The sequence below is a fragment of the Schistocerca piceifrons genome, chromosome 10, assembly GCF_021461385.2.
Source record: "Schistocerca piceifrons isolate TAMUIC-IGC-003096 chromosome 10, iqSchPice1.1, whole genome shotgun sequence".
In the NCBI taxonomy this organism is placed as follows: Eukaryota; Metazoa; Arthropoda; class Insecta; order Orthoptera; family Acrididae; genus Schistocerca; species Schistocerca piceifrons.
In genome coordinates, this window is record NC_060147.1 from 128602237 (window position 1) to 128615391 (window position 13155).

A 13155-nucleotide genomic window follows, 5' to 3' on the forward strand; every position below is an offset into this window, starting at 1 on the left:
TGAACATGGCTGACGTTTGCAGCAACCGTATACACAAATTTGAAAAATATGTAAAACTCAGCCAGCCGGTTGCATAGGTTTTCTATATACCTTGACCACGTTTCGTCACCTCTAAGGGTGACTTCATCAGAAGGTAAGGTAATTACATGAAGAACATATCGTCAAACATGTACACTGATTTAACAGCTGAGTTGCTCAAGTCACACATTAAAATATAAAACATAATGTTCTTCAAAAGATCAAACATTAAAACATAAGTAACAGCGGTGTGGTGTGAGGAGACTGATTGTGTGGTATCTAGTCACGCTGCCAAGTAAACGTAATGTAGGGCGCACCACAAGCGGGCCACTAGTAACGTGAGCAAAACAATTTTGTATATTGCACATTTTCTGAAGTAAATCACACGTATAGCCAATATAGCTTTTAACGAAAATTAATTTTACAAATTATTGAGTAACATTTATAAATGAGCTTCAAACGGTATAAAATAGTACAAAGTTCGCTACGTATTTACGTAGCACAGGTAGAATCAAATACGACTAATGAAGAACAACAGTTCATTATATGACACAAAATTTGAAAGGAAAGCTTGCATGACTAGGGCACAGAGGTCATATGGTAATGGGCGTAACTTAACAGAGGTAAAATAATGTTTCTGAAAAGGAGGAGAGAACCTGGATTAAAAGTATCATAAAACTGAGAGCACTGGTGTAAAAGCATTAAAGAAATTTCTATTTTTGAACTGTATTTGTTCATTCAGCATGTCATCTTTATTTGGTGTGTGCCTGAAAATTGCAAGTTCTTCCAAGATATCAAGTTTTCTCTCTTTCTTTTCTCTATGCAGAATTGTCATTTCGTTTAATTCTTCAGGGTTATGCCCAGTTATGAAAAGATGTTCTGCAAATGTTGAATTGTGCACATTAGTGCCTTTTTTGCCTAAAAGATGTTCTTTGTATCTTACGTTGAAAGCTCTGCTTGTCTGTCCAATATATAATGCTGGACATGTGTTACAGGAAATTTTGTATACCCCTGAGCCATGTAAAGGTTCGTTTGAAGCTTTTAGATTGCGAATTAAATTTTTTTGTAAATTATTGTGTGTAGAGGAAGCAACCTTGCAGCCGTATTTTTTAGTTAACAGACGCTGAATCCCATACGATATGTTATCTAAAAAGGGTATTGAGGTGTACTTTTTATCATTATTATTAGTTTGACCAGTACCTAAAGTGGTGACTCTTTCTCTAGCTTTTTCCTTGAGGATGTTTTCCACTAGTGAGGGTTCATAGCCGTTATTAAATGCTATTGTCTTAATTGCATCAATTTCTTTCTGCAGTTTTTCTCGTGATAACGGAGTAACCACGGCACGGTGAATTGCTGAATGAAAGAAAGCTTTCTTCTGAGATTGAGGGTGTGTCGAGTCTGCAGGTACGGTATGATCAGTACTCGTGGGTTTTCGAAAAATATCAAAAATTATTTTATTGTCTATTATCGCCAACTTCAGATCTAGGAAATTAATTCGCGGCGTTCATTTTGTAACTCACACGTGAAACTAATTTTTCATGGAGGTTAATGAACAAATTGAACAGTTAATCTACTCCTTCATTAGTGCCATTGTATATAATCAAAAGGTCATCTACGTATCGCGAATAGGATAAAATACCTAATTCTGTGGAGTCGTACCTACTGAAGAATTTGTCTTCGAGCGAATTGATGAAATTGTCAGCTAAAATTCCCGCTAGCGGATTGCCCATTGCTAGGCCGTCAAGTTGTTTATACAGTTTGCCATTAAACTCGAAGTAGTTACATTTTACTACCAATGACAACAAACGTACGAGATCAGTAATCTGTTCGTCTGTTATATCTTTTTTATAGGTACGAAGGCTATTCTCAACAATTTCTACTGTATACAGGACCGGTACAATAGTGTAAAGGATAGTAACGTCGAACGATTATAACTTTGTCTCCTGATTACATTCCAAATTTTTTATATTATTAATCAGTGATTGGCTATTCGTTATTGAATAATTATTCTGAAATACGTATGATTTTTTAATCTTGTCGTGAAGGAACCTGGCTAAATCGTGATATCCGCTACTAATACTGTTTACTGTTGGACGGATAGTGTGGTTTATTTTATGTACTTTGAATTGAGAACGAAGTTTGGGAGTCTGGGGGTTCATGTTTATCAGCTGTTTCTTTTGAAAGGGCTTTAGCAAATGTCTATCCTCATTTACAGCACATTTAATTTCTGTTTGTAGACCGGGAATAGGGTCCTCCTTTATTTCAGATACATTATTATCCTCGAAAATTTCTAAGGTTTAGAGATATATTCATTCTCACTAGAGACAATTATAGCACTGCCTTTGTCAGATTTAGTAACTAAGGCGCCATTGTGCTTTAACTTTGCATTGATACTTTTGATGAATTTAACATCTGAAGTTTTAGAGGGCTGACAAGAAAAATTGATCATATAATGAACTATTGTTCTTCATTACGTATGTAATTCAGTCGTATTTAACTCTGGTTCTACCTGTCCTACGTAAATACTTAGTGAACTTTGTACTATTTTATCCCGTTTGAAGCTCATTTATAAATGTTACTCAGTAATTTGTAAAATTAATTTTCGTTAAAAGCTATATTGGCTACACGTGTGATTTACTTCAGAAAACGTGAAATATACAAAATTGTTTTGCTCACGTTACTAGTGGCCCGCTTGTGGCGCGCCCTACATTACGTTTACATGGCAGCGAGACTAGTTGCCACACAGTCAGTCTCCTCACACCACACCGTTGTTACTCATGTTTTAATATATATACGAAGACAGTAACTCGTTTTCGAAAGAACAGTTACTGTTGATGACCGTGCAGCTTTTCCCTGGAATAAATGATGACTACCTGACAACCTCAGCTGCCGACAGGTGTTGTTGTTAAACCTCGATGTGGACAGCTGAAAATGTGTGCCCCGACCGGGACTCGAACCCGGGGTCTCCTGCTCCCATGAACCATGGACCTTGCCGATGGTGGGGAGGCTTGCGTGCCTCAGCGATACAGATAGCCGTACCGTAGGTGCAACCACAACGGAGGGGTATCTGTTGAGAGGCCAGACAAACGTGTGATTCCTGAAGAGGGGCAGCAGCCTTTTCAGTAGTTGCAAGGGCAACAGTCTGGATGATTGACTGATCTGGCCTTGTAACAATAACCAAAACGGCCTTGCTGTGCTGGTACTGCGAACGGCTGAAAGCAAGGGGAAACTACAGCCGTAATTTTTCCCGAGGGCATGCAGCTTTACTGTATGATTACATGATGATAGCGTCCTCTTGGGTAAAATATTCCGGAGGTAAAATAGTCCCCCATTCGGATCTCCGGGCGGGGACTACTCAAGAGGATGTCGTTATCAGGAGAAAGAAAACTGGCGTTCTACGGATCGGAGCGTGGAATGTCAGATCCCTTAATCGGGCAGGTAGGTTAGAAAATTTAAAAAGGGAAATGGATAGGTTGAAGTTAGATATAGTGGGAATTAGTGAAGTTCGGTGGCAGGAGGAACAAGACTTCTGGTCAGGTGACTACAGGGTTATAAACACAAAATCAAATAGGGGTAATGCAGGAGTAGGTTTAATAATGAATAGGAAAATAGGAATGCGGGTAAGCTACTACAAACAGCATAGTGAACGCATTATTGTGGCCAAGATAGATACGAAGCCCACACCTACTACGGTAGTACAAGTTTATATGCCAACTAGCTCTGCAGATGACGAAGAAATTGAAGAAATCTATGATGAAATAAAAGAAATTATTCAGATTGTGAAGGGAGACGAAAATTTAATAGTCATGGGTGACTGGAATTCGAGTGTAGGAAAAGGGAGAGAAGGAAACATAGTAGGTGAATATGGATTGGGGGACAGAAATGAAAGAGGAAGCCGCCTGGTAGAATTTTGCACAGAGCACAACATAATCATAACTAACACTTGGTTTAAGAATCATGAAAGAAGGTTGTATACATGGAAGAACCCTGGAGATACTAAAAGGTATCAGATAGATTATATAATGGTAAGACAGAGATTTAGGAACCAGGTTTTAAATTGTAAGACATTTCCAGGGGCAGATGTGGACTCTGACCACAATCTATTGGTTATGACCTGTAGATTAAAACTGAAGAAACTGCAAAAAGGTGGGAATTTAAGGAGATGGGAGCTGGATAAACTGAAAAAACCAGAGGTTGTACAGAGATTCAGGGAGAGCATAAGGGAGCAATTGACAGGAATAGGGGAAATAAATACAGTAGAAGAAGAATGGGTAGCTTTGAGGGATGAAGTAGTGAAGGCAGCAGAGGATCAAGTAGGTAAAAAGACGAGGGCTAGTAGAAATCCTTGGGTAACAGAAGAAATATTGAATTTAATTGATGAAAGGAGAAAATATAAAAATGCGGTAAGTGAAACAGGCAAAAAGGAATACAAACGTCTCAAAAACGAGATCGACAGGAAGTGCAAAATGGCTAAACAGGGATGGCTAGAGGACAAATGTAAGGATGTAGCGGCCTATCTCACTAGGGGTAAGATAGATACCGCCTACAGGAAAATTAAAGAGACCCTTGGAGATAAGAGAACGACTTGTATGAATATCAAGAGCTCAGATGGAAACCCAGTTCTAAGCAAAGAAGGGAAAGCAGAAAGGTGGAAGGAGTATATAGAGGGTCTATACAAGGGCGATGTACTTGAGGACAATATTATGGAAATGGAAGAGGATGTAGATGAAGATGAAATGGGAGATACGATACTGCGTGAAGAGTTTGACAGAGCACTGAAAGACCTGAGTCGAAACAAGGCCCCCGGAGTAGACAATATTCCATTGGAACTACTGACGGCCGTGGGAGAGCCAGTCCTGACAAAACTCTACCATCTGGTGAGCAAGATGTATGAAACAGGCGAAATACCCTCAGACTTCAAGAAGAATATAATAATTCCAATCCCAAAGAAAGCAGGTGTTGACAGATGTGAAAATTACCGAACAATCAGTTTAATAAGCCACAGCTGCAAAATACTAACACGAATTCTTTACAGACGAATGGAAAAACTAGTAGAAGCCAACCTCGGGGAAGATCAGTTTGGATTCCGTAGAAACACTGGAACACGTGAGGCAATACTGACCTTACGACTTATCTTAGAAGAAAGATTAAGGAAAGGCAAACCTACGTTTCTAGCATTTGTAGACTTAGAGAAAGCTTTTGACAATGTTGACTGGAATACTCTCTTTCAAATTCTGAAGGTGGCAGGGGTAAAATACAGGGAGCGAAAGGCTATTTACAATTTGTACAGAAACCAGATGGCAGTTATAAGACTCGAGGGACATGAAAGGGAAGCAGTGGTTGGGAAGGGAGTAAGACAGGGTTGTAGCCTCTCCCCGATGTTGTTCAATCTGTATATTGAGCAAGCAGTAAAGGAAACAAAAGAAAAATTCGGGGTAGGTATTAAAATTCATGGAGAAGAAATAAAAACTTTGAGGTTCGCCGATGACATTGTAATTCTGTCAGAGACAGCAAAGGACTTGGAAGAGCAGTTGAATGGAATGGACAGTGTCTTGAAAGGAGGATATAAGATGAACATCAACAAAAGCAAAACAAGGATAATGGAATGTAGTCTAATTAAGTCGGGTGATGCTGAGGGAATTAGATTAGGAAATGAGGCACTTAAAGTAGTAAAGGAGTTTTGCTATTTGGGGAGCAAAATAACTGATGATGGTCGAAGTAGAGAGGATATAAAATGTAGGCTGGCAATGGCAAGGAAAGCGTTTCTGAAGAAGAGAAATTTGTTAACATCCAGTATTGATTTAAGTGGCAGGAAGTCATTTCTGAAAGTATTTGTATGGAGTGTAGCCATGTATGGAAGTGAAACATGGACGATAAATAGTTTGGACAAGAAGAGAATAGAAGCTTTCGAAATGTGGTGCTACAGAAGAATGCTGAAGATTAGATGGGTAGATCACATAACTAATGAGGAAGTATTGAATAGGATTGGGGAGAAGAGAAGTTTGTGGCACAACTTGACCAGAAGAAGGGATCGGTTGGTAGGACATGTTCTGAGGCATCAAGGGATCACCAATTTAGTATTGGAGGGCAGCGTGGAGGGTAAAAATCGTAGAGGGAGACCAAGAGATGAATACACTAAGCAGATTCAGAAGGATGTAGGTTGCAATAGGTACTGGGAGATGAAAAAGCTTGCACAGGATAGAGTAGCATGGAGAGCTGCATCAAACCAGTCTCAGGACTGAAGACCACAACAACAACAACAACCTGACAACCTCAGCTGCCGACAGGTGTTGTTGTTAAACCTCGATGTGGACAGCTGAAAATGTGTGCCCCGACCGGGACTCGAACCCGGGGTCTCCTGCTTACATGGCAGATGCTCTATCCATCTGAGCCACCTAGGGCACAGATGAATAGCGCGACTGCAGGGACTTATCCCTTGCACGCCTCCCATAAGACTCCCATTCCCAACCGTCCATCATTCGACATACGAGCCCACTCACTCATTACTCGCGTACGCTTTGGCGATTCCCCTAAGAGTTTGGGCAACCTGTGCGCATTCCCACAGACGAAGGTCAATGGCTGGGTAGCCTTTAACTATATATACGTGCAACGCATAAGTCCCTGCAATCGCGCTTTTCATCTGTGTCCTCGGTGGCTCAGATGGATAGAGCGTCTGCCATGTAAGCAGGAGATCCTGGGTTCGAGTCCCGGTCAGGGCACATATTTTCAGCTGTCCACATCAAGGTATAACAACAACACCTGTCGCAGGTGAGGTTGTCAGTTAGTCATCATATTTTTTTGTTTTGATGTTTGACCTTTTGAAGAACATTATGCTTTATATTTTAATGTATGACTTGAGCAACTCAGCTGTTAAATCACTGTACTTGTTTGACGATATGTTCTTCATGTAATTACCTTACCTTCTGATAAAAGTCACCCTTAGAGGTGACGAAACGTGGTCAAGGTATATAGAAAACCTATGCAACTGGTTGGCTGACTTTAACATATTTTTCAAATCTTCCAGATTAATATTAACTTTACCATTTTTTTGTCTTCCCTACTACCATAGTTTTTGTTTTCTTCTTATTTATTTTTAGATTAAATTCTCTTAGGATTTTGACAAATTTTACCAACATTAACTGCATTTCCTTTCCTGAGTCAGCAAGTACTACTATATCATCCGCAAAACGGATACAATGTATTCGTTCCCCATTAATTTTAATTCCTTTGGTTATTCTTTTCAATTTTTCAATGTTTTTTTTCAATAAATAAGTTGAACAAATATGGTGATAATGGGCATTCTTGCCTTACTCCTCTCTTTATTTTTTCTTTCTTCTTCACACCATTCACTTCTATCTCTGCTTCCTGCCTTTTATACAGGTTCCAGATTAATCTTCTGTCCCTCCAGTCAAAATTTATTTCCTTCATTGTTCGGAATAACAATTTCCATTTAACCATGTCAAATGTTTTTTGTATATCTATAAAGGTCAAGTAGGTTTTCCTATTAACTCCAGTTCGTCTTTCTAATACCATCCTCAGAGCTAGTATTGCCTCTCTAGTTCCTTTTCCGGATCTGAAACCGAATTGGTCTTCTCCTAGGTTTGCTCAATTTTATTAGGATTTGTTAACTAATAAATTTGAATGCCATTACTCCCACAACAAGGAAAACTGTTCACAGCCATTATGTAGTACTCAATACTACAATTATGTCATTAATTTTATCTTTCTAAACGTTATGTAATGGATATTACACTGCTGTAAAAATCTTAGTACTCATGGAAAGACGACTTTCATTTTGAACCGATGACAGCATATGCCACCTGGGGCATAGTAGATGTGTAAGGTGTCAGGCAAATCCAACACCTTCCTTGAAAACCCTGACATGATAGCAAATCCGGCAATATGTCGCATAGCTCCGAATAAATCCTGACATTAAATTAACCAAAGTAACACGATCAACTAGTGAGCAAATGGAATACCACAGACTAACACAAGAACGCCTAAATGCATGTCATACATTCCCACCGTGAAACAGACGCAGTTCCGAGGGGAGAAAAGAGAACAGAAGCCGAGAGCAGAGCCGTGTAGGCTAGAAGGCCCTATGATAAGAGCGGGACAATGGGACACCTGCATCGCCAGCCGACCGCCAAGAGGTCCATCCCCCAGCCCATGTTAAAAGATAGAGCAGTATAGATCTTAAGATAACACTAAAAGGACCACACCAGCTGCAAGTTTTGGCGTGAGACTATACGCATCGCTGTTATGTAGCAAACATTAAAAACATTGCCCCACCACGAAAAGTATAACGTTTCTCATTGGACAGACAGAATTTTTGTAGGTGGAGCTTAAGGTTAACATTGAGACACTGATTGGTCAGTTCTTAAACCAACTTCGGTAAACAGTAGTAAGGATAAGTTCGAGAGACTTGCTACAGAGACGGCGAGGTGTACGGATCTGCGCCGCCAGTCGCCCCTGACGCTGCCTAACCACTGACAAGGTAATGAACGCACGCGATGCCGCATAAGAGCGCATGAGGGTTCACCCAGAACTGCAGAAGTCTCATCTGTTACAACCCCTTACTTACGTAATACTAGTGACGATCGTCAATTAAACTTTGTGGTATTCACATTTGCTACTTGAAGTTAAACTCTGAAAAGCGATGATTTTTCTGTTATACAATTATTGAAAAGCCACATCAGCCACTGTAATTTACGACAAGTTAAATAAGTTATTAAAGATACTTGAGGATTACTGTAGACCATTTTTCATAGTTTTCTCTTGTATGAAACTTAATTTAAACCTAGGTTATAGATGTGATATGGCGTAGGTCATCCTTCGATCCATTATAGAACTTGGAAATCCATTCAGGGAATATTCGTTGCCGGTCGAAGTGGCCGTGCGGTTCTAGGCGCTGCAGTCTGGAACCGCGAGACCGCTACGGTCGCAGGTTCGAATCCTGCCTCGGGCATGGATGTTTGTGATGTCCTTAGGTTAGTTAGGTTTAACTAGTTCTAAGTTCTAGGGGACTAATGACCTGAGAAGTTGAGCCCCATACTGCTCAGAGCCATTTGAACCATTTTTGAATATTCGTTCACAGTTTTGTTGACCGCAGTTGGTTTTTATCATCCTGTATTAAAATATTTCGCCAGCCAGGGTAGCCGAGCGGTTCTAAGCGCTACACTCTGGAGCCGCGCGACCGCTACGGTCGCAGGTTCGAATCCTGCCTCGGGCATGGATGTGTGTGGTGTCCTTAGGTTAGTTAGGTTTAAGTAGTTCTAAGTTCTAGGGGACTGATAACCTTGGAAGTTAAGTCCCATTGTGCTCAGAGCCATTCGAACCATTAAGATATTTCCTTTTATCAATAGTACAATTTACAAACAATGTTTTGTGAGTAGAATAAACATTCCAGTGGTAAACCTAACTGCTTTTTCGACGTTATTTTACCAGCTAACTAAAAAATAGGAAAGCCTTGAACTGCTTCCGCTAAATTTAGTTAGTATCAAGATTCTTTTACAGTGAGTGCAGTTGAGCTGACGCTGAAATCATTAAGTATTTGATTATATCATCGCTAGTGTCATTGAACTCTTCTGAACTCTACAAGTCATGTGTGGTCTGGCGTCTCCTTACCAGCAACAGGTCCCAGGTTCAAACTAGTCAATTCCGTGAGAAACACGCTCAGAGCGTCGTTGCGCGAAAGTGGTAGGGAGACACGACTTAGAACAGACGGACACCACGCAGAATGTTAGAGATGTACTGATAATGCTTACAACGTCGTCTGCCAATAGATATCGTAGTGGCACAGCTACCTGAGCGCCGTCTGTGTCTAGCCTTCAATAGGGAATGCTCACAAACAGAAGGCTCAGAGCGGTGCAGACGTGGGAAGCAAACAGGCAACCGTGCCATGGAGTTGCACTCGTGCTTCCTACAGCCAACTGAGCGGATCTGCAAGGGCTCAAATGGTGGCCTTCCGAGTGGAGGATGGTCGTTTCGAAGAAATGCCACACAAGCAGGACGTGCTGCGTCTGTTGCTGATGTCAATGGTCACATCAACATTCTTGAACCGTGATTTATTTTCACGGCAGACCAAGTCGCCACTACACTCCTTATGAATGGCAAAACCCACGGCAGAAAGTACCAGGAACCATTAGCACGTGATCCGGCAGAGGAAAATCACCACCTCAGGGCACCATTTACAATGTCAGAACTTACTGCAGCCATTTCCAGCTTGAAGATTAACAGAGCTCGTGGTATCGATGACCTTAGAGTCGAGCAAATTAAAAACTTTGGCAGTAATACCCTACAGTGGCTGCTGTATTTGATAAACGCATGTGTGGATAGGCTCCATATTCCAAAGATGTGGAGGAAAGCCCCAGTGGTTGCACTTCTGAAACCAGGAAAGGACTCTGATGATCCAAAAAACTTCCGACCTGTGTCTCTTTTATGTCACTGTTTTAACATCTTGGAACGCCTGACGCTAAGCCGCATAGAAAGCGTCTTCGAACAACAGATCATCCCACAGCAGGCAGGTTTCCGACCAGGCAAATCGTGCTGCGGTCAAGTCCTGAACCTGACACAACATATCGAGGATGGGTTTGAGAGGAAAGAGATCACGGGAGTGGCATTCATAGACCTTTCAGCTGCATATGATACTGTAAACCATCGGAGGCTCCTTAGGAAAGTAAATAATGTGACAAGAGATTACCATTTAACATCACTGATAGGTCTCCAGGGCAAGAAGAGCAGGTGGAGAAATCAGAGGAATGGCCTACCTCAGGGAAGCGTTCGCGCCCCAGCTCTGTATAATATATACACAAATGACCAACCAGTGCCAAACATCACGCGCCAGTTTGTGTATGCCGATGACACTGCAGTTGCAGCCCAAGGTAACAATTTTATGGATGTAGAGGAGAAACTAACCAGTGCCTTGGAAGCTCTCTTCCAGTATTACGAGGCAAACCACCTAAGGCCGAACCCTTCCAAGACGCAGGTCTGTGCATTCCATTTAAAGAACAGGGAGGCAAACCGTGAATTAAACGTAATATGGAGAGGTGAACGTCTCGAGCATTGTAAAACGCCCAAATATCTTGGTGTCACTTTGGATCGCACACTGACCTATAAACATCATTGTAATGCCACAAGGGAAAAAGTGTCAACTAGAAACAATGTGATCAGGAAACTAACCAGCGGAGCCAGGGGTGCAAACCCAAAAGTCCTGAGAACTTCAGCCCTTGCGCTCAGTGTGTGAGACGCGGAATACGCCGCTCCAGTATGGTCTGCATCAACACACGCGAGAAAAGTTGATGTCACGGTGAATGAAATGGCACGGATTGTTACCAGATGCTTGAGGCCAACCCCAGTGCACAAGATGTACTTAATCATGGGGATCGCACCGCCCAACATACGACGTGACATCGCTGCCGAAGCCGAAAAAACCAAGCAAGAAAACGACATGCGTCACCCTTTATATGGACACCAGTCTCCTGACCGACGGCTTTGTTTGAGGGAACGTTTCCTGTCACGTACCCGAGCCCTGGAAGAGTCGGCTGCAGAGAATCGTTTGAAAAGGCGGGAAATCGACCTGAGAAACCCCCATAAAGATGTAAAAGAAGAACTGGCGCCTGGTGGAGACCTACCATACACAGCCTGGAGAACCCTAAACCGTACGAGGGTAGAAGTACCAAAGTGCAAGACAAACCTGCAGCAATGGGGTTTCCTAAAAGAGGGCGAGAACACACTCAGTCTGTGTGGTTCTGTCCAGTATCCTCAACACCTGCTTATCTGTCCATATCTAGACCAGCCCTGCACAATGAATGACTTATGGGAGGCAAATGGCAAGGCCATATTGGCTGCTGATTTTTGGAAGTTTGAAGTCTAGTTCCGTACACGAAAAGTAGGTAAGTAAGTATTTATTTTCAAAGAATATTCTTAAGAATTTATTTTATTTACTAGCGATTCATCAAGAACATTAACACATTTAATCACACTATGTAAACATGGAAGTAGTTGCCAGGGAGTGACTGATGAAATTATAACCACATTCCTTTTAACAAATGGGAATTTTATTCACTTTAGTAGTGCCTAAAAGCATTTTTTTTAAAAAGAAACAGACTTAATTTTATAATCAGAAACCACCATCTAAATATCAAGGTTACAATTTATTCACAGGCAGAAACGAGCAAGTTTTGACTGTATGAGCGTTCGGGCAGAAAACCTTTTGAGACGGCCGCAGTTAAGACCGCTCACAACGGCCTCTGAAAGACTACATTGGTGCAAATCTGCAACACACCAGATAACAATTTACACAAGCACACAAACTATGCACCCCCCGTAGGAGGGATGGAAATGGTCCAAATCACAAACAATTAAACTATTAACCTTGCCACTGAAGGTGCAACTTGATATTAACTTCTAAGAAAAGTCTTACAGCGAAAGGGTGGCAACTTTATATACTAAAATGATCATTTAAACAAAAGCCCATGAAATTCAAGCTTATATAAAATTCTACAAGGTTGGCCAAACAATAGTTAAGATGCTCTACAGTACACAGATACCGCCTCTCAAGATCACAGGCAATAATATTGGTTCAAATGGCTCTGAGCACTATGGGACTTAACTTCTTTGGTCATCAGTCCCCTAGAACTTAGAACTACTTAAACCTAACGAACCTAAGGACATCAGACACATCCATGCCCGAGGCAGGATTCGAACCTGCGACTGCAGCGATCGTGCGGTTCCAGACTGTGGCGCCTAGAACCGCTCGGCCACTCCGGCCGGCGGCAACAATATCAAAGTTTCCAAAGATCAAAATGTATTTCAGGTATTAGGCCATTACACTCCAAGCAATAAATTCGCTAACATACCGAATATGACAAACATGACAGTGGCAGCTACTAACGTATGGTAGATTGATAGGGAGATTACCGAACAACCCAAACCGCAGGTTGCTCTAACCCGCCCCTACTCCACAAGGGAAAAACGGACCACCCAATTTATAAACAACCACCTTCCCGCGGGTGATCAAACGGAGAACAATGTGGGACGATCCCAAAGCAAAACGGCTGGTGACCTCGCCAAGAAAACAAGTAGAATTTAACAAGAGTAAATCAAACAACATATCACCAATCACTTAACTTCTAA

The 13155-nt window shown here is 41.5% G+C and overlaps 1 non-coding gene across 1 annotated transcript; it reads right to left on the reverse strand.

Annotated features, from left to right (window-relative positions):
* Positions 1 to 6345: 6345 nt before the first annotated feature.
* On the reverse strand, positions 6346 to 6420 carry Trnat-ugu. Its single transcript has one exon. It is a non-coding gene; the product is annotated as a tRNA-Thr (tRNA).
* Between the last annotated feature and the right edge of the window lie 6735 nt (positions 6421 to 13155).